At 45.7% G+C, this 22,177-nt stretch overlaps 1 protein-coding gene across 2 annotated transcripts in view; it reads right to left on the bottom strand.

The window, feature by feature from the left end:
• LOC144145855 (uncharacterized) overlaps positions 1–6,774 on the bottom strand; it is a 328,427-nt gene extending 321,653 nt beyond the window's left edge. For both annotated transcript variants that reach the window (XM_077677654.1, XM_077677655.1), the window contains exon 1: positions 6,312–6,774. The gene's annotated coding sequence lies outside the window, so the exon portion shown is untranslated. The remainder of the gene's footprint in view (positions 1–6,311) is intronic.
• Positions 6,775–22,177: the final 15,403 nt, after the last annotated feature.

Genomic DNA, 22,177 nt, shown 5'->3' with positions numbered 1-22,177 from the left:
ATAACGCATTATTGTATCAAGTATTCTTGGAGAGCCAGATTTTCGATTCGTTAGGGCCGATTTTCACCTCTACTGTTACAACAAATATCGGATATAACGAACTAATTGGCTTTCCCGATACTACTTCGCTATAACGAGGTTTGGCTGTATATCAAATTCAGACTCACCTGCAGCCCTTAGCTGGCGAATGATACGGTGCTTGTATACGCGGCTACAACTAAAATTGCGGGTACAAGCTTCCCTCCTCTTCCAAGTACACGGCTGTGTACAGTCGCAAGCTTTATGACAGTAAACACGGGGGCGCGTGTCGCCCGGTGGATGCAGAGCGGTCCAGCGATGGGATGGCGAACTGTCGTAGTTATTACATTTGGCGGATCCACCCCCTGACAACGGTTGATTGCGCTGTTGTCTGCCGCGGTAGCTGCGTTAGATATCTGGATACGATTCCAGAGAAAACGTGGGCCGATGAGAGGCTTTTTATTAAGCGCGAAACGGAGCGAACACGTTAAAACGTTTGCTTTTCGCTGCTCGATTGGGTGATAAAAGATGTGTTATCCTACGTGACGTAACTAATACAACAAACAGGCAGCCGCGCCATAAAGCGCTTTCAGGGAGTGCCGCACAAACTGCGAGAGTACGCCAGCCTCTCACCAGAGCGCTCTGCATGTATTGAACGGTACGCGTCCCCGTGTTTACTGTCTTAAAGCTTTCGACTGTAAAACCATCAATACACAGCTAAACCAGCTTCGGTTTCGTTTATAGGCGGAAGATAAAGTCTGCTTTTCTAACATCCCGTTTTGTGACGAAAGGGCCTTAACTCACTTATCTCGTTATACCCTAAGCCTTTTTATCAGCCGATAAAAGAGTAACTGCGTAAGATCTTGCTAGTAGACAAGCTGAAACTGTACAATTAGCCGGAAGAATTTGCTGTGTACCAACACGTAATTAGGCTACTTATTTGCCCTTTTTAGCTTGAACGAAAGAGGACAGTGTGAAAAATAAGATAAGTTGGATTTTTAAGTCCGTTCATCATTTGTGGCTTTTAAAGGAAAGAGCATACATAAAGAAGGACTGGCGATAGCGACATCCGCCAGAGACAAAGTTCAGCGGTAAAAAGACGGAAACATTCGCAGAATATATGGGGTACGTGAATGCAAAAAAAAAAAAAAAACACAAAGACAGAGTAATGCGTGCTTCGAATGAAATACTAGCCGTATTTGACTGGCTGCCGTCGATGCTGATAATAAGTGAGTGGACTGGCCGAAGTTTCCGCTTTCAACACGAAGTCCGCGAGCCAACTTTTCTTTCCTTATACGCATATTGCCCCAGCAGGGGTGACGGCGAAGAACCCGCGCATTCCACATGTCTACCTGGACAAGTGCTCAAGAGGTTGTGAATAATTTCTTTTCTTCACATTTTTTGGGATTTAAAATTGTGTGGATTTGGGTTTCACTTTTCAGTTTTCAATTATTTTACACGTATTTGTTCACAGCAGAGAAAACATTGGTGTCAAAAACATCTGGGCCTCATTACTTAGCAAGGCTGCTATACTCGGTTACAACTCAAGAACGACACCACCTCATGTAGTGTATCACTCCGCCAAAGCGCCGGACCCGTGACGTCAGTGCGCGCGCGTTTTGAAAGGTGTTTGCTATGAATGCGTGATATCGTCTGCCTTGTCTCGCGCAGTTTGTTTGTCGTCACTGGAGTCGTTTATAAGCATATTAAGTCCAAAAAATCACGGGAACGGCTCACGCCATGTCCAAAATATTCCCAGTAACGCCCTACTTGCGCCGCGCGGAGAAACATCCGGCTACGGTGATAAGGCACAGCGGCAACTTTCGGTGCCGTTCTTAAGTTGTCACCGGGTATAGTAGTAGGCCCACTTAAACGTTTATACACAAACACCGACTCAGGTTATGGGACGTATACCAAATGTACGTGATTGGCAATAATATATGCGTAAAACCAAAGATGAAGACCAATTTTGTCAGCACAAAATTGCGTAATGTATGGCAATTGCAAAGAAGACATTGAAAGAATCAGGCTGAAATATTTACAGGTGATGAATTTAATTAAACGTTAAAATTAGACGTTAAAAGACGTTAACGTAATTAGACGTTAAAATTAGACGGTAAAAGACGTTAATTTAATTAGACATTAAAATACGTTAAAATTAGACGTAGACGTTAATTTTCCCCGATATGCTTTTTAACACAAAACTGAGATTAGGGCACTGCACAAAGATGGGGAGGCTGTTCAATATTTTCGCCCCAATGTAGTTTATTGTGCGTTTGCCATATAAATTGTTGAAAGGTTGAAGTTTCTTTTGTTTGGTGGGTTGCGGATTAATTTTGACCACCTAGGGATCTTTAACGTACGCCGACGTCTCGACGCACCGGCGTTTTTGCTTTCCGCCTTCACGTGAAAAGCGGCCACCACGGCCGTTAGGCCTAACGTGCCGTTAGACCTAACGTGGAGCCGTTGCATACACGTGTGTCTCGTCCCCTCTGCTTCGCACTAACCTTTTTGCAAACGAGTTATATACTGCAAAATACGAGAGGCTTCACGGATGCGGCTTCGCGAAACAGGCTTCACAAATTTCCCACGTACCAGGCACTGCTAGGCCTCGTGATCCGCGAAATTTAGTCGACCCGGCGTCACCGATGCCAGGTGTACAGGCGGTGTTAACTGCGCCGCAGCCTTCTGCTATAACGCACCTGTATCTCTCATAGCCCCTCCCTTTCATGTCGGTAAAGTGATCCTCGCTATTGTGCTATTACGCGCCCAACGACACGCGTCCCAATGCGCACAGGACGGTGGTACCTGAAAGCCGACCACCGGGAGTCTGCGAAAGAGGAAACCGGGGCAGAAGAGAACAAAAAAACCGCTCTGTCGAAGCATTCCGCGGCGCGACTCGGGCAGCAAGACGGCCGCGCCACAGCGCCGAGCGCGCTATCAGAGGCGCGCATATCCAAACAAGCGCACTCACACACTACATTCACACCACCACACCCCGTCGTCCTCGCTTCGGGGACGACACACTCACTGGTTCGGCGTCCTAAGTCAGGGGCGATCAATCATCGACACGCCACCGAAAACAAACGCCGGCGACACGAGGCCCCGTTGCGACGCGCTGCCTTTCGGAAAATACGCACGGCGCATGCGTCATCGTCAGGCGCCGGTCCTACACGCGGGCGGGGCTGGGGGAACGGCAATTAGTTGCTTAATCGCACTTTTCGCGTTCGCGAGCACGTGTAAAGCAGCAACCGCTCCAGATTCAATGCTGAGAAGTAGTTCGAGGCGTATAGGATGGTGCAAGTAGCACCCTGCAGTATGTATATATATATATATAGCAATCCCATTTGGGCGTGCTAGATGAAGGTAAATACTTTTGGGGGGAAATACCCAACTTCACTTTTTGGTAGCCGTAACGAACAAGTTAGACTCGAGCCACAGGCGATAACTTGTCTGAACCATTCATAATTCAAGAGAAATAAGTTGAAATCTGAAAATTCAGACAGGGTACTTAGGGGAGGTTTTTGGAAGTGTGTTACCATTGTTGACATTTATAGAAAGACTCCTCCAGTCAGTAATCGTCACTTTCAGTAATGCCACCGGTACATAATATTTGCCTTCACTAAATTTCTTAATCGGTCTGCATATTTCAAGGAATATTATGAACGGTTAGGCGTTTATTTCTGTTCTGGACACGTTGTATTCCCAGCACAAGGACTCACAGTTACGAGTCTGTGGTAATATGAGTACTGACTGTATCACTTGGGGAGGCAATCGAATTCTGTTACAGGCAGCTCAAGTGAGCAGTATTCCTTTACCTACTCAAAATGTATTTCCCGCTAGGCTTGGTCGAGTCAATGTCGGTGCCTCCAGGAACCTTTTTAGTAAACGCCGTGATCCCCGTTTAAAAGCCAAATTTAGAACATACAGATTGGATCATCTTACGTTTTTGTATATACATAATTGTTGCCCTGTTTTTCAGGCTCCAGCCAGGTCCAGGATTGCACTACGATAAAGGGTTACAGTATGACACAATATGATAGAGGCGTTCGTCCTGCAGTGAATACAACGAGGATGAAGAAGAAGAAGAAGAAGAAGAAGAAGATTATGATGAAGAACAAGTCCCGCATTCACTAAAAAATTCTGCTGAAGTTGTTGAGGATGGCTGTTCCAAGACAGAGGCAGTGTTTGGTGCCACTTCTCGTGGTAATCAGGCCTCCTGCACCTCTAACATTGCCAGTGAAGCACATCGGTGAATGCTCTAAATCTGTTAATCGCGAAGGTAGGGAGACATTAACGCGGGCGTGGTGTACATTGGTAAATGCGGGAGTTGCGTGCACGTCTACTCACCCCACTCTCGCACGGAACATAGCGTGCCTGGATGCGCGCATCCAGGCACCCTAACGGAACACATCACCCAGCGCACCACCTTTAGCTCTCTGTCAATACAGCGAGGAACTCCCATTCGCACACCGTGCGTAGGACAACCCGAAGAATTCAAATTCTCTCGGGAATGAGCGCTTGTCAGTCGATGCACCGAATTTCTCCCTTTCCTCGCGGTACGATAAATCCGCTTTGGCCGCCAGCCCAGGAACTGACAGCTCAGTGACGTCATCGTTTTCCCCTCAAAGCTATCGCTACTAACGATGCGCAAAGCAGTTTTTAGAGGCGTGTACTTACCTGAATCAGACACCGTGGATGATATCCTCTTATGGCGAAGGTAATCCCTGACACCATCGGCGCAAACCGCTAAAAGCCGACTTACTATTATTGGCACTCCTCCACACGATCGGCCTCTTTACAGCGCACGCGTCTCATCGGGGGCTGGAGTCATTAATAACGGTTACACAGTGGGTTCACTATTTGTGTTCTCCTAACGAACACGCTAATCGCGCAACTCGGCAAGCCTGCGTCCCGATGTCCGGTGAAGGGCGCTCATCGACGCTAATGCGGAAAAGTGGATGAGGCGCGAGGCAAGAGAAGACAAATATCCTCTTATAATGCGACGATTCCCAAGGTCAGAGCCAGCGTGTTTCCTGAAGGCCGCCGCCTCAGCAGAAGCGCGACCGCAGGACTGCCCCGGTGGGATACTCAACGCGCGACGTGAACAAGTGAAGTTAGGCCACGGCGGCCATTGCAGCTGGTTAACGAGAAAATTGCGTAATCGTCACTGGCTTTGCGACGAGACCCGATACGCATTTCGCTCCGTCTTCGCCATACCACCGAGGGGAATCCACGATGCGCATCAACGAAAAAATGAAGGGTAGAGCGGTAATCGTTTCTGGGAGATGCGTTTTAATGCGCTCATCCTAACCACTTAAAGGTGAGTGCTAACCGGAGTTCGCACGTCGTCTAAACTACCGCCTTTTTTTTTGTATTTAGGGACGCCGTTCTAACAAAACAGAAATAAGATGGGAGTGAATTCGAATCGCACGATTTGTGGGTAGAGGTACGACGGATAGGACTTGTAGTTTTAAATTAATTTATATCAGTCGAGTCGCAACACCATGTTTTTGCATTCGCCTATGTGATAGGTTTTCTTAAACGTAATTTTCGTACCTAGAGAAATTATAAAAAAAATTGTACTGCTTAGATGATGTTATTGCACCATAAAGTTGTTTTATAGCTTTTCATTGGTTAGTTAGTGTGGTATATGCGTGGCATTATTATGTGACATATTGCGATTGCTGCCTATCCCGTGTACTTGAAGTGTTCAAGCATTGGAAGTGTACAGAACGGACACTTCATGGTCATTTTATTGTGTGTTTAAAGTAGTTTACAGCCGGAAAATAAGGGGTTAAAAAGCGCTTCCCTTCATTCCGAAAGGGTATTGCTTTGATTTGTCAAGGTCCGATAATGGTACCAAACCGATAATGGCCATTTTGTATGAATTTACGATGCTTTTGCGAGCCAAAAATAAACAGCTGAAAGCTTTTAGTTATACTCTCGAAATGAATAGACGCGCGAGCAATGGGAACAGCTAATGCGAAGATCCACCGGTGTTTATTACATCCTGGACATTTCCGCCCGATAAAGTTATTTGCCGAGTAATAAAACATTCGTGTTGTTCGCCGTTTCTTCTACTGGAAAGCTTTAGCCTTCTTTCCTTGTCCTTACGCTCCTCGATTGTGGCCACTAAACCTCGCCTAATGCAACACGTGGGTAACCTTCTACTAGACGGTACTTCGATGGGAACCCCACGGGACCAGTAGATTTGGACATTTTTGTCGAATGCGGTAACGTCGAGATCTGAAAGAAAGGGTTTCCAAAAGAGGATCCCATAAGGAACGCACCTGAAGAGTCTGCGCTCGCCGTTGGGTGACCCATGCGTGGTACGCAATCCTTTAGACGCAGGAAACAGCGCACGCGCCGTGACGCACACCGGACGTCGCAGCAGCCCGCGTGTTGACACCGGGCGGCCGAACGTCAACACGTGCGCGAAACCAACTGTCACGCAGACGGGAGAAGAACAGCGTCGAAGAGAAGGAAGGCCCCGGGGGAGCCCCCTCCGAACAATGCCGAAGAGAAGAATCCAGCAGCGGTTATCCAAAAGCCAGTCGCGGGACACACGAGCGACGAACGAACGCACAGACACGAGCGCACGCACACCGGGACTATCACACGCGATGACACTGATGTAGTGGGGGCCGATTACCGACGAGCGCCGATCACGCAGGCGGCGAGGAGCATCGTCGGTTGCTCCTCTCAAAGCGACAAGAGCGCCGGGTCCACCGCCACGCCGTTTCCGTAAAGCCGCTCTCTTCAAGCGCCGCTGCGTGCGCGCGCCTGGCGCACCCGACGGAAACGCCGCCGCGGTGCCACGTGACGCGTGGCGGTGACGTTGCACGTGACGTCAGTCGGCGGCGCGTCGCGGTGAGCGAACCGAGCGGCGGCCGCTGCGGCGGCACGCTAGCTGGTGGGCCCACTCCTTTTCTTTTCCCCTTGACATCGCTGCTGCTCTTGCTTTTTCCGAATGATTTGCTACTCGACTGGCGTCCTCGACAGCATTGAGGCGCGCGCCATCTGGAGACGGCAATTGCGGTGGTACAATATGCTTCGGGTGCTGTGGAAAGGCGAGTGTGGTTAACTGGGGCAACTTCTTGTTTTCGTTGGGGCGTTACGTTTGTAGTAGTTGCATACTTGATTGATCAAATGGCAGATCTACACCAACCCCCGGGGGTGCTCTGGGCTAAGAGTTTATTCCAGTTCTGGCCCTCTGGCCACCTGGTATTGATTGCTTCTAAAGACGAATGCTTTTCTGATGGGATCAAAATGCTAATGCTTTCATGGGCGTAGTGTAAACGCGGGTTAATAAAATCCCGTGGGTATAAATTAATCAAAATACCTGCACTGAGGCGTCCAATGTCCTGCAGAATCATTTGGTGTATGAACAAATTCTGACAATGAATTTCTGTTTTGATGTCATTCGTTTAAGTGACCTTCTGCTTGACCATTAAGCATAACGCACTAAGCATGCGAGGACAACGTTGGCCGACGAGAAATTGCAGCGCCATTTGCGTCATCAGTCCGGCTTGCAACAGAGAAGGAAATGTGGAGGATAATGAAAAACTGTTGTAATATTAGCTTTGAGTGCCGTAGCATCATTAGGACAGTGCTTAGGGCTTGTCCCGAAGCGAAGGGCCCAAACCAGCTTTCTCCTCCCACGTGCATTCTACTTCTACTTTAATTTGTTTTACTCTTTTCATTCGTGGCTGTTGAAGTTACGAGGATGGATGAAGTCGGTCTATGATGATGGTGATTTTGAAGGTGGCTCGTTGATCGAAGGCACATAGCTGTCGACGGTCTACTCCACAGAATTTACACTTTATTAAAATATTTACAAAGAAGTTACAACTGACATCGCAGATCCCAGCTAGAGACGAGCTCGGGACGAGCCCGCATCACGCGGGGCTCTCTCCTCTCCTACCGCACAACCACCTTGGTTTTATTAAAAAAAAAACACGCCTCCAAGGAAGGTGGAACCAAAGAGACCGAGAAGGACACATAATGAAAATATCTGGCCATTCATTGGTCCCACAGGCGAAGCTAATAATTAAGCAATTGGCCCACCTCTTGTCCCAAACTCCTTTCCCATTCCCACGTAAACTAGACGTCAATACTCAAAACGATTCGCACCAGAAGCCACGAGACGAAAAACAAACCAACTAACCAAGTCTGCCGCACTGTTACACCGATTCGGGAGTGGCCTCAAAGAGCCCGACAAGGCCCACACTCCCCGAACCCCACATGCCAACAAACGCTGGCGGCGTGTCGCCGCTTGTTTACCAAAGGTGCCGCTACCGCACCATGCCCGTTTCCGGGGCCAACGGTTCTGAGAATTTATGTCCAGTTGACGCTCCATTTCCGGTCATCCCCGAGTTGCCCATTGCAGAACAAAACCGAGCGTCTTACAGTTTCAAAGAAAGCCGTCGCCGCCGCTGCCGGCGCTTTGACATTCCGTGTTTTCGTGACGAGTCCACCCAGCGATTTATGACCCGGCCGCTGCGCTGCCGCCACCGGTCCCGCGCCGCAGCCTGGACACTCAACGCGCCCGGTGCGAGACCACATGGCCCCCGCCCCTCGCATGCTTCCGAGAATTAGGCCCAACCGATTCCCAGTTGCCGCCGAAGTGCTAAGTGGTTTGCGCCGCCCCAAGGGAAGACAACAAAATGCACTCGAAGTGCTTCCACCTGCGTGTCAACTAGCCGGCCCCTCTAGGCCGGCTAGTTGACACTCAGTCCGAGCCTCTACGAAAATGAAATAAAAAAACAGTGCAAGCCAGTCTTCGCAATTAGGCGATGCAACCTCCGAACTTAACACCCTCCGTCAAGTATGTCGTCTGTTTGGCCATAGTGCTTTGATTCCAGACCAGCCTTGCGCCATGGTTTATTTCCAACGCAGGTACTTCTTGACAAAGTGATACGAGCCAACCGAATCAACGTAAGAAAATTAATATGGCATAATGTCGTTAAACAGGCTTAAAGCGAGGTAATATGAAACGCTTTGCAATTGGGACGCAAAAAATCAGGGGGAGATATAACGAGTGGTCAGCTACACGTTTTTCCATTTTGAAATCACGTCACACGTGCATTGTTAGTCGTAACAGTCACCTTTAACATATATACAGGTATTGTATACTTTCGTTGGCATTTCTATTTCTTTAAGTAATGATGAAAGATGTCATGATGAAAGAAGGGGGACCCACCTGATCACATTCCTACGAAACTTACACATTCATGACCCACTGGCTTAGAAAGCTTCGTGTACTGATACAAAATGTTTTAATGATACATGCAAATGTTTCCAACGGCCTTGTTTGCTTCGCTTAGAAGTATATAATTTCTTTGCTGAAACAAAAATAAACCAACAAATGCATTGTAATTCATTCAGTTTTCACTGGATGACGCTAGCTGTCAAGCAAGTGAAAGTTTTATTTCTTTATTTCAGCGCTTAAGCGACATATTTCCGAAATAGGCAAACTAGCTCCCTTGGAGCCTCTTCAAGAATCGGCGAAACTATTCGTATAGGTGCACGATGGTTTTTAAGCCCCTGGCTCATGGGGTACTAACTCCCACAGGAATGTCAACAGGTCAGTCCCCGTTAACAAAAATAGACCACACAGTTAAGTTCAGGTTATGTAAATTATCTTCCATCGACAATGTCGGCCCCAGCAGCTACGTCGACGATTACACCCTCCAAAACGCACCCCACAAACCGGCACTGGACATATCCTAGCGTATACTCGGTTCCTTGGTCTGGAACCCTTCATATATAGGTAAGTCAGAGTATGTCTTCGGTATCCGCAGTCCCCACATCTACGTTTTAAAATTTATATGGCAACAAGACAAGTGGACAGTGTGGGTTGCAGCACTCAGCAAACAAATCAACCTTGTGCGCCGATTAACCCAGTGCAATCAAATCAAGACCTTAAAGCAACACGAGCTTCGAAAGATCTTGCAACCACCCCTCCCCCTTATCCTTTCTAGATTCCTCACCTTGAATTCCCTAAAACGCGCTGCAATAAATTGTGGCCACCCGTATACGTGTAACAGAACTTGGTCAGTCCTCTTAAGGCCAAAACTACCTCATTGCGGACAACGCTCTTCAAAATACCCGCGAAAGACGCCAGTCACCCAACAATTACACAACAGAAATGCTGTGCCACTTACGAACAAAAGCCATTAAAATCCAACCATCATCTAAACGTATTCCTCGTCAGGTGCACGCGATTGCGAACTCCCGAAGATGTCGCAACAGAGCATTCCCTTGTCCAACCGGGCATTAAATCGCGGGAGCGTCTAAACGCACCACATCTGCAGAAACAATCCGTCTACAACGATTACTTTACGTCGAACAGTAACGACAATTCGTCACCATTATCATCTACCCTCCTCTCTAACACTAGAACCTCAGCTGCCACCGAAGAAACATCATTGGTACGCAACTTCGACAACCCCATGACAATCCGCGCAGGTAAAGAAGGTGCCTTGCAATACTTCGATGGCAACACTCTGCCTGACATCTTGCATGACAGCCACCCATCCACTTCAGCACAGCATGCCCGTACGCGAACACCGCTATATTGCTGGGAATAAAAACCTCTACACCTCATCCGTGCAAATCAGCCCCCAAGTGGCGCACCCGGACTATACAGCGTCTATAAGGAACGCGAAAGCCATCACAAGGCTCGATGACAACGGCTAGAGGACATTTGTTTCTACTGCCGCAGTGTTTCGTGTCCCACCGCTAGGCTCACACGCCGCCTAGGAACGTAGAACAATATCGCTGAAACGCTCTCCTCTATTTGATCTAATCGTGCACAACGCCATGAACCAACGTGCCCCGTGTCCCCGACACATGTGTGGTGGCTGGTCTAACATAGAACATACATATAGTAAGTAAAGTAGGCACGTAAGGGAGTAAGTAAGCAAGCAAGCAATCAAGCAAGTAAGTTGGTAAGTAAGTTAAGTCTGTAAGTAATTGAGCAAACAAAAGCAAACAAGTAAGTAGGTAAATAGGGAAGTAACTAAGTAAGCAAACCATCAAGCAAGTGAATGGGTAAGTATGTAGGTAAGTATGTAAGTAAGCAAGCAAGGAAGTGAGTAAGTGGGTAAGTATGTAAGTAAACAGTAAGTAAGCAAGCAAACAAGCAAGTAACTAAGCAGGTAAGTAAGTTAGTAAGCAAGCAAGCAGACAAGTAAGCAAGTAAGTAGGTAAGTAAATATGCAAGTGAGCAAGCAAACAAGGATTTAAGTATGTAAGTTGGTAAGTAAGCAAGCAAGTAAGCAGATAGGTAGGTAAGTAAGTAAAGTAAGTACGCAAGTAAAGTGAGCAAGCAAGCAAGTACGCAAGGAGGTATTTAGATAAGTAAGCAAGAAAGCATGCAAGCAAGTAAGTGAGTAGGTAAGTAAGTAAAGTAAATAAGCAAAGTAAGTAAATAAGTAAGTAAGTATGTAAGAAAACAAGCAACCCAGTAAGTAAATAAGTGTTTAAATAAGTACGTAAGTGTGTGAATAAGTATGTGAGCAAGACCTTAAGTAAGTGGGTAGGTGAAGTAATTAAGTAAGCAAGCAGGCAGGCAAGGAAGTAGGTTGATGTTTGCATCGTACACTGCAGCATTCGAAATTCCGCGCTGCTTAATTAAGCACCGGTGTGCTCGAGTGCGGCAAATTGAAGCCAAAGCACCCTGTGGACTCTTCCGAGATCTTCGCTACGAGGACTGACGATTCCAACTGCGTGGACTGATTGATAGAATAAATAAACGTTTACCGAAAAGAGCCAACAGAGTCGAATGGTAGAAGAACTTGCTTTGTGGACTAAGGGAGAGAGCTGGGCAAGTTGTGGGCGTTTTTCCTAATCTTGGATACCCAGGTATTTGGTGGCGCTTCCAGCCATGGTTACCAGGTGCCACCCATTGTAAACACAAGCCGCCGAGGGTCTCGTCAGACGAGGGTCTCGTTTTTTTTCGTTTTCTGCAACCAAATGGTGTATAGTTGCTCTACTTCCTTCTTTTTACGCTAGCGAAATACAGAATTTCCGTCGGTGGCATTAATAGTGCATGTTTGTTGGTTACGGTATTTGTCATGGTACCCGGGCTCCACTACCCTTTCAAATGCATTCTAACCGAAGGTCATTCGACTCAAATTAGGTGCTTCGAATGCCGTTGGGAATCCGCCATGCTCCACTGCATACGGTGACAGTTGAAAGCTTTGACATTCTACTCTGCACAGTGGCGCTGCTCCCGACAAGTTCATTTGTCATGTAGGAATGCTGTATATATATATATATATATATATATATATATATATATATATATATATATATATATATATATATATATATATATATATATATATATATATATATATATATATATATATACACCTATTTACTATATGTATAATATATTTAACATATATATTTAAAATAAAAGACAATTTCCCCCATTCAAAAACATCGCCTTCCGTATTTACGGTGAGCTATGAATGCCATTTGCAGTATTTTTTTCTTTTGTAAATTTCTAATCACTACCAAAGCATTTGCTCTTTGCTTGCTAGGGAAAAGAGTGTTACATCAGCAAAACTTTCAACAGTTTTTTATGTTCACAAAGAATCAACTGCGCGACTCACTTCCAAAAAAAAAGCTATTCATGTAATCCCATTTTTCTGTTCTCAATATAAATTTTCCGATAGTTGCATTAAGACACTCGGACGACGGTACGAATATGCGCGTGTCGAAGGCTTCGAATGTCGTCCGCGACTAATGAGGTGGAAGCACATTTGAACCGGATCCCATTGAAAAGTCTAGTGGAGCAGCCTAGCAGTAGCACTGAGCCGCTGGGCATTCTGTTCAAAGGCATTCGAGGCACCACCGAAGCACAAGTACAAGACAATAACTTTTGTATTTTGTATCAGCGTTGGCTTCTTTAGCATAGAGCCGAGACAGTATTTACTTAATTGGAAAGTTACTTTCAAATTAGAACATCCAATTAGCTTCATTATTTCATCACACGCTCAAGAATCCTTTCGTGGGTCTGCATGTTCAAACTTTTCCTTTCATGGAGCAGGGATCAAGCGCGTTGAGAATATCTGTAATGCATCTTTCGTTATTTTGATATATGCACGAATTCCTTGGGTGGCCCACCTGGTCCGCACGGGCTACATGTTGATCACCTTTGGCCAAAGCACTTTTAGATGTTTATATATGCGGACTCAATGAAGAAACCCGCTTGTCTGTCCTCGTGCGTCATAATTTCGCCGCACAGAAAATGGTATCGATGAAAAGCGCCTGCCTTCGTATCTTTACATGACTCTGCTTCTGAAGTGGAATGCGCTTCTCTAGAGTATTAAAGCGGACTTCAAAGGAGCTTTGTGTATAGCGCTCCGCAGGAATGCAAGGGGTCTTTGGAAATGCTTTCATATCATACATCATTACCGCCCCCTGAGAAGATGTCTTTCCAAGGATGCATTTGTGTATAGTAGTGAAGCCGACTCTACAGGCCTCCGTGTAACGTTTCTTCGGGATTCATGGGTTTTTACGGGAGTATTGAACATAACGCCCTACAACCTTCATATTTTCATGTAATACCTCTTGTAGAAAAAGTGGTCATACAGATTTGGTCTGCATGTTCCCGGGAGGGGGGAGGTAGGAAAGGAAGTTGAAGTAGTGGCAAAACGGAAAGTAGCTCATCATCATCATCATCATCATCATCACCATCATGATCATCAACATCAACAACAACAACAACAACAACAAGTACAACATGAACAACAAGAACAGGAACAACACAACAATCTCGGAATGGCGGCTGGCTGTAGAAACTCTCTTCGGCCGACCTGTTATACCTCTAACGTTGCCCCAGGAAAAAAGATTTTCTGAACAAAGCATTCGTGCATACACTGAAGCCGCCTTTAAAGGGACTTGGCGTGTACCGCTTTTTTGGGCTACGCGGGCTTTTATGGCGGTATTTATTAAAAAGCTCTAGGGCCTTAATACTGTGGTTTTAAGGCCGCTTATGCTGTACGCGCAAAAACTGCAGTCTCCTAAGCAGCAGACGTATCTGTTGTGGTGAAGGCGACTTTAAAGAGGCTGGATGTGTACGACAGTGGCTACGGCATTTATTCGACAATTTCCCACTTAGGAATTTCGCAATTGTTTTTATTGTCTGTTCTCGTCCATCTCTTAAACCAAGAAGTTCTATGCCGAGAGCACAGCAGGTTGTTTCGCTGTTTAGTCGAATGTTTTTCAATCAATGGAGTATTGCTGGTAGAATTTGTTTCACTTGTCTAGCAAAACGTATATTGCTGCTCAAAAATATTTTTCCGCCCCCCGAAAGGGAGCACTGTAAATTAGATCGCAAATGTGGTGCAATGCAGCCGGGGCCTCATCAGGTGCGTAGAGGTTTGTTTGTTGTCGCCTTTGAAGGACGATAAAAAATAAGGGCCATCTGGTGTTCCCAATATAGGGTAGTTCGGCGTTGAAAAAGCTGCCTAATGATATCCCGCGTGTCACCTTGTGGAGGAATGTGTGTCATAGGGCCTTTCCGAGGGGAAAAAGTGAGTAAACATCACGCCCCTTATCGGTATTGCTTATCGAAGGAAACTTCCCGCGATCCGGGTATTTAGATCAAACGAATCGCAGGCGCGTATGCCTCTGTGTCCCGCAACACTTATGTGACGTGTTTTTCAGGCAAGATTAATGCGAATTCAGATTTAAAAGAATGCGCTGTGCTCCAATCAAGCTCATAAATCAAACTGAGGCCGGATGGAAACTAAAAAAAAATGTAGTCCATGCAGATGACAAGCTTACGTGCGGGAACACTTGTTCGCGCGATGTAGAACAACGCGGATTGTTCGCTGTGCGAAAGTCAGTGCACATGCGAGCATGAAATATGATGCACGTTTCCAGCACAGAACGTTATTTTAGCTTTCAGCAACGTGTTTTGCTCGTACCGAACTCTGTAAAAGAAACGATAAAAGATGATTCGTCTCAATTACAATTCAGGCTAGTCATGTTATGGCCACATCCAGAGGAAAACATGTCCCGGAAATCCTTAAGAAGATTTTTTCGTTTCCAGAAAAAAAATGTGGAAATACCCATTTTACAATTTCGTTGCAGTGAGTACACTTGAATAGAAGCAGTAATGAACACACACACGTATTGGCACAGGTGTCCACGGGACTGCGCTAACGCTTCCAGATCCCCCATGATGTGACTTATGCGGCTATGATTGCTTTGGTAAAAAAATGTACCTAAGAGTGTAGGCGGATTGGAATACAGTAGAACCTCGTTACAGCGAAGTAGCATAGGGACAGTAATTTAATCCGTTACAACGAATATTCCTTGTAACAGTATAGCTGAAAATCGGTTCAAACCAATGGGTAATCTGGCTCCGGCTAAAATTCTTGATACAAAAACGCATTATTTTAATCTTCGAACGCACTATAAACAAGGTAACCCTTCCTTGTCGAATTTCAAGCTCAATGAACCAGAACACGAAACGGGAAACTACAACACAACAAAGTTCACTTTACAAAACGGGCCTGCTTTCCTATTTTTTTCGAAAAAGGATGTGATCTTTGTCTGGTGGCTATTCACAGCACTGAGCAGGATGTAGTTTTCCACGGTGTCAACGAACAAAGCGGCCTTTTATACTTCTGCAGTTTCGGACGCCGGGAGTTTTTCCAAGGAGCTTCTCAGCTTACTGGCCAAATATTTCTTCGTTATATCCAAAAGTGCACGCGGCTCTCACAGTTTCACTTTCGCTATAAAAGAATCAGTGCCATTGAAATGACGCGTGACCAACCAAAGTTTGTATTGAGTTCGCTATAGCCCATAATTCGCTATATCAGTGTTCGTTATAAGGAGGTTCGACTGTAAGTGCAAACTGGGAATATTTAAGCTCTAGACATCACATTGCTCGTGCATTGGAATTAGGGTTGTATGTTACCAGGTTTGATGGTGTCTGGAAGAATACTGGGTCTAGGACATCTAGGAAAAGTTACTTTACCGCGCATCACATCGGTGCCGTGTACAGTCTAATCGAGATGTTACTTGAGTGTATCAAAACCATACATATCACTCTTATAGATTACAAGAAACAGGCGCCAAGCGGGTCCTCGAAATCCTTTAAAACCCTTGAATTCGAAAAGCTTGTTTACAAAGCACTGAAAGTCCTAGAATTATCACTTGCACTTCATGATCCTTGATTATTTTCGATTTTTCTTTTGAATAGGCATAAATGCAACATGAGGCTACGTTGATCCTGAGTGAAGTCTTGTTGCTTTGTTGATCATCAGTAAACAAAGGTTCTCATTTTGTAATAATCTGAAAATGCTTTACCACGTAACTTTAACAACAAACGAAGCAACATTGGTCAAAAAGCAAATCTTATTACAGCCAGCATTTGCACAATGTGGCTTCTTTGAAAACAATTCCCTTTGTTAAAATGTTGGCTCCGGCAACCTTCCCATTTTTGATGATTTCGCATCATTTGATACCCCAGTCTTTCCACGGACATCGGTCACATCTACATGACAGACAGCGTCGTCCTTGAAATTCCGCGCGCATAGCCCTGAAAGCACTTAAGAACCCTTTAATTTTTGTCTTATAAACCAGCATAGACCCCGGGAAAAGCACTTCCTTCAATATAAGCCACCACGCGAGGGACAGAATCTGCCTGTTTGGTTCTCCCGGAAGCCATAACTTATAAAGCGTCTTCTAAATGTTTCTTCGTGCTCATTTTTGCGGCCCCACCTGCAGATAGTAGAGGCTACGAGAAGAAGCTTGTACCGTGCCTCTATACACAATACACTGAGTCGAAGTACACAGATGTTGAGAAAATTTAGCTGAGTAAATAAATTTGCGCAAACAATAAAGGAGAATTACTCTGCTGTTTCGTATTTCTTTAGGTGATCCCTTGGTATTATTCAAGAATATGCCGCACAATAAGACAGCAGCAACCAATTTAACCAGAGGCAACGTTGTGGTAAGCACCTTATTCGGTATTGAAGTAGGTGTTTTAGTGAGAAAGCACAAATTGTCCAGCAAGGTGAATTTCGCTAAAACATAATGTCTGCGCAGCGAGCATTGCTGCAGACTCTGCCACCTCGCCTTGTGCGGGAAGACGCTTGCTTGCATACGTGAGAAAAAAAAATAACAAAGTTAATCAGTATGGTTGTCTGAAATGCCCGAGGAAAGTATTCACCGCGCCAGACCCCCCCCCCCCCCCCCCCCCTTACATGGACGACAGACTTCTATAAGGGAGATTTACCGAAGAGGGAATACCCGATACCTGTAAGGACATGTGCGCTTGGACGCATAACCACATATGCATATACGGTCTTGAACAAATGAAACGCGAACACAAAAATATGAACAAGAACACGCACATAGCGCGATTTCTTTCAGCGCAAGTAAATTTGTCGCGTTGCTTTATTACAGTAACAAAGATTGAAAATGTGTCTTTGGAAATATACAACTACCGAGCAATTATTTTATCCCCGCTATCCATATGCTTCAATTTTGCCTGTTCTGGTGCATATTTTCGCCTTCTTATTTCATTTGTCTATGACTGTACATTCCCGTGATCCAATGACATTGCAACCTGCAGAGCATTTCATCAGCAACCGGTCCGACAATTGCCTAGCAATGCTTAACTTTGTGCGAAAAATGGCTAATTTATCCAAGGAAATGAACTCTCGCGAGATGTTTACCCGCTGGAGCACCGAAAACATCTTCATGTTTTGAAGAAGCCATGAAGACAACGTGCAAGTTTGGTTCATTCGAATGACTGCTTCGTTAGAATAATCCTTATACCCCTTTTAACACAAACTTCACCAGAATAAGCTACATAATTTGAAAAAAAAGAGCATGAACATGCAACCCACTACATCATTTGCCGCACTAGAACCTACGACGTACTATGGGCAGCTGTGCGATTGGCTGAGGCCGGCAAAAGCAAACGCCACTTAGGCAGGGCTTATAAGCTTGCAGAACGAGCTATTGGCGCTTAAATGTAATGCATATCATTTTTATATCAGTACGAATGGTGCGGTAAATAATGGATGTTATCAACGCATACGTAAACATGAAGCACCAGGGTGTACTGCGCGCACTAAGCTTGCTATAAACTGCACAGCAGTCCGGCGCTTTGGGGTTGCCCAATTGGCATAAGCGACATTGTCTTACGTGACCCTGTTTGTCGCGCATACCCAATGTTTCACGAAACGATTACTATCAAGCGTTACAAAAATAAGTCAGGTGCAAATTCGGTCAAGAACCAAGCAAGTGCGGAAAGCGAGCCTGAGCGGTATTGTGGCGCCATCTAGAGAACGAACGGTAAACGAAGCAACAAACGACGTTTCGTCGTCTGCTGCAGCCCTAATCGCCATACTTACCATTTGTTCCAGCTACCTTCCATGTATATATCCTTGCTGACGTCACGAAACATACGATTTATCGGGAGAATCAAAAGTTTGGCTTAAACTGTGTAATTTCTCAGTGAATAAAGCATCGTTTGCTACCGGACAAACGCCGAGGACACGGTAAAACACCCAATCTTTCGAATAAAACAAACTTGTATTTTGTCTTCATAGCCCCTTTAAAGCAGTTTTAATTTGGCCCTCCTTTGAGGTTTGGCGTTGATCACTTCGTAATCTAGTCAGGTCACGTGCTTTCAGCGCAGAGGGATTGGTTCGTTGAAAAAAAAAGAACATTCCTCCCCCAGCAGTGAGTATTGGCACCAAGTATAAATAGGTGAAGAACTTTGCCCAACGACAATCACTGGTGGTACTAGTGGTACTAGCGCGAGTGGAACAACGCTTGAGCAAATGAATTGAGCTTGTAAGTCAAGGGGAAAGATCTTAAAAAGGGCCATAAAGACAAAATACCAGTTTGGCTCGTTCGCGAGGTTGCTTTGTTGGAATAACATACCACATTTACGGGAAATTCTACTCGAAGAAGGTATACGACGAGGAAAACAAAGAATAGGCATGCGAATCAGCAGGCTTGGGCAACTGGATGAGGCTGGAAAAAGCGAACGTAAATTATGCAGAGATCATAAGCTTGAAAACGAGATGTATGCGTTTGAAATTTATCAATATTTCTAACAGTAATAATATTATCAGAACAAATTCGGGATGCTCCAAATAAGTTGTGCGTACTTCTTGTTTACAGAACCAACGCGCGTTGCTTCTGTAAACAAGCAGTGCGCAAAACGCAGCTAAAGATTTTAACATGGTAGCAGCGTGTATACTGCAATGGAAGGGTGCCATAAGAACTTAAGTGTTTAAGCAAATTTTTCTTTTCGTGTAAAAGTCTTATTCCTTCTTTCTACCCAATAAAAATCGACGTTTGACCACAAGACCGCGGTGAAAGCTGCGCTCTTAACATAAACGTCTATATAGCGAATCCAAGATCCATACTTTCGATTTAACGTATTCGAAATGAAGCCGTGCGAAGGCAACCAGCCCGCAGCTGCGGCGATGTTACTGGTATACGGTACGTTACTGTAGATGTCTCGCACTAAGAAAGCGCAATTTTGCTGGAATGGGTGATCCCGCATCATGAAATCTCCGTTCTGCAATGGAAACGAAAGACGAAAACGTCCGCGTGGGGATATTTTGTAGCACCTTAAGGATCCCAATTTGGTCCAAATAAATCAGCAACCCTCCACCAGGGTGCGCCTCAAAATCCACTAGCAGTATCGTTGAGTAAAGGCGCCCGAAATTTGAACTTTTGACACCTCCCCTTCTTCTTTCCGTCTTACTGAAAAAGTCTATTCGTTACTGTTATTAAGCCTCTTCCGTAAACCGCACCGCCAGTTACACGATGATTTAATTACATGCATGACAACGCAATCCCTCAAATGGTCACGCACAGTTTTGGACGCGAGCCAATGAGAACGTCGACGTCTGAACAGGCGTTGGGAGCGAGCAAGAAATTGAAATTAGGGGGTTTTACGCGCCAAAGCTACACAGCGGCTATGATGTGTGCCGTAGTGGAGTTTTCCGGAGTACTTTTGACCTCCTGGGAATCTTTACCGTGCGCCGAAATCTAGATGCAGAGGCGTTTTAGTCCCTCGCCTTAAAAATTTTTTTTTTTCCTCACGCAGCAATCGTCCCTTCAAATTACCGCGTCCCACGCTGGTATACCTTCGTCCCCTGGGTTTCGATCATCAGCTCAGTGCGCACGCCCTATTCGTTGCTGCGGGAGCAAGGACAGAGCATCAGCCTTTCGTGTTTGCGCTTAAGCGCGTACCCCGGCCTCCCATTTTTCTTTCTGCAGCTTTGTTTTTTCCACTTTTGTTCAATGACATCATCACCACCGACAAGAAAGTAGGCCTTAACGCCGCAATATCGATCGGTGGACAAGCGACACACATTCTGCAGCTTTGGTTAGTCGTTGAGCACAAGCAACGTCTGCTTGCCGGCCTTGGCATTAACAGTGACCCAGCGATTATTATTGATAATAATAATAACCACTGTTTCTCGGTGGCTATTGGCCTTTTCGCCGATATGTAGAAGGTATCCTGTGCGATGTACAGCATGCGCTCGTTTTGCCAGCGGTAATGAACGGCGCGCCAGTACACGCTGCATACACCATGGCGCAAACATTAAGCCGGATGTAAGCTACGCACCTTCGACGAGTGCAGAAACCGCCGCCGCGACTATTATTTACTTCCAGCTAGGAGAGTACAGCAGAGGGCTGGGCGTGGTTGTTATGAATATTATTCGCATTGTTTAGTAACTCGTTAGGTTAGCGTTTGTGTCGAACTCGGGCGTGCCGATTGAGACCACTTTCGACCTGTCGAACTACCGATTGTTAATGTTTATGGCTGTGGTTACGCGGTGTAACCACAACCTTGCGCGTGCATGTATGATGGATTGAGCAGTTAGCGAAACGTTTGCTGAAATGGATTGTGGGAATACGTCGGGTGCAACGGGAGGCCCGTGTCCTTTTTTACTCATTGTGGCCAGTCGCACGAAAATTGCGAGCCTTTCGAAGCTGTGCGCGTATTTGTTTTCGCAAAGCCGCGAGAAGAGGTCGCTGTGTGCAGTTCGACCCCTTTTAATTTGCGGTTCATGCTTCAGTTGGTACTGTAAACTGTATTACAAGTCAAGTATGACCTCCTTGCATTTCAACAGTATACGCTGTTGACATTTAGCCATAAATTTAGATCGGCTTAAAGGGGCCCTGAAAGGCGTTTTGAGCACACTAAATTGACTAGCGCAATCGTTAGATTGCGTCGTCAACATCATCTGTGCCAAGTATTACTCTTTTACGCGCAGCGGAAAGCTCACACTTTTGTTGCAAAGTTTGTCGCTTTTTTCTCACCTTTCCCTTCGTGTTTTTGGACGCCGCCATCTTCACATGTCTACGTCATCAATTCCCAGATGTTCGTCATGAGCTAGACATCCTGCTATTGGGCGGCTTTTTCACGCACTTCCGGCAATGAGATGAGTCGTCTGCTCAGCGTCGGCTCGCCGGCTGATCTGCCAGCGGAGTGCCGGAGTGCTTGGACATTTTACGACAAACGAAACAAGTGTAAACAAACGCTTAACCGTTTGTATTGAATGCAACAGGGCCATAAGACGACATGGATATTCTCAAGAGGACTGTGATTTGGGCGAGTTGGTGAATGTTCATGATTGAGACTGATCTGTATATATGACCAATGTTTTCTTCAAAACAAATCAGTTGTGAGTGCAGCGCTGTCCTGTCTAACTCTCGTTCTTTTTTGTGCCGTGTTTTCGCGCGCTGGATTGTCAATCATGGATATTCTCTTACTTGAGTACGTTCCATAAAGAAAGCGTTGAAGCCCCGTGGCACTTCTTTCTTGCAATCGCAGAGAACTCCCTGAGCCGAATGCACGGGTTTGACGCATACATTTTATTCAACTTCCAAACAATCCAGAGATGCGTTTCGAACGAACACAACGTCACAACATGCGTTGCAAGTCCGAACCGCGATTGACAGACGATGGGTTGCTTCCTCCTGCACCTCGTAAATTCGGCACTCACCTCGCGCGCGGTTTGCGGGGACGAACAGCAAGTCACTTAACTCTGGCGCACAAGCCGAGATGGCTTTTAGCCACGCACACTGCACATACCCCATGCGAGGTTGAGTTGGTTGAGTCGTACGCCGCTTGAGAAAGATA

Source organism: Haemaphysalis longicornis, unplaced genomic scaffold (genome assembly GCF_048455015.1).
Source record: "Haemaphysalis longicornis isolate Haplotype H1 unplaced genomic scaffold, Haemaphysalis longicornis Haplotype H1 scaffold_7, whole genome shotgun sequence".
In the NCBI taxonomy this organism is placed as follows: domain Eukaryota; kingdom Metazoa; phylum Arthropoda; class Arachnida; order Ixodida; family Ixodidae; genus Haemaphysalis; species Haemaphysalis longicornis.
This window is presented reverse-complemented; position numbering and strand designations above follow the sequence as displayed.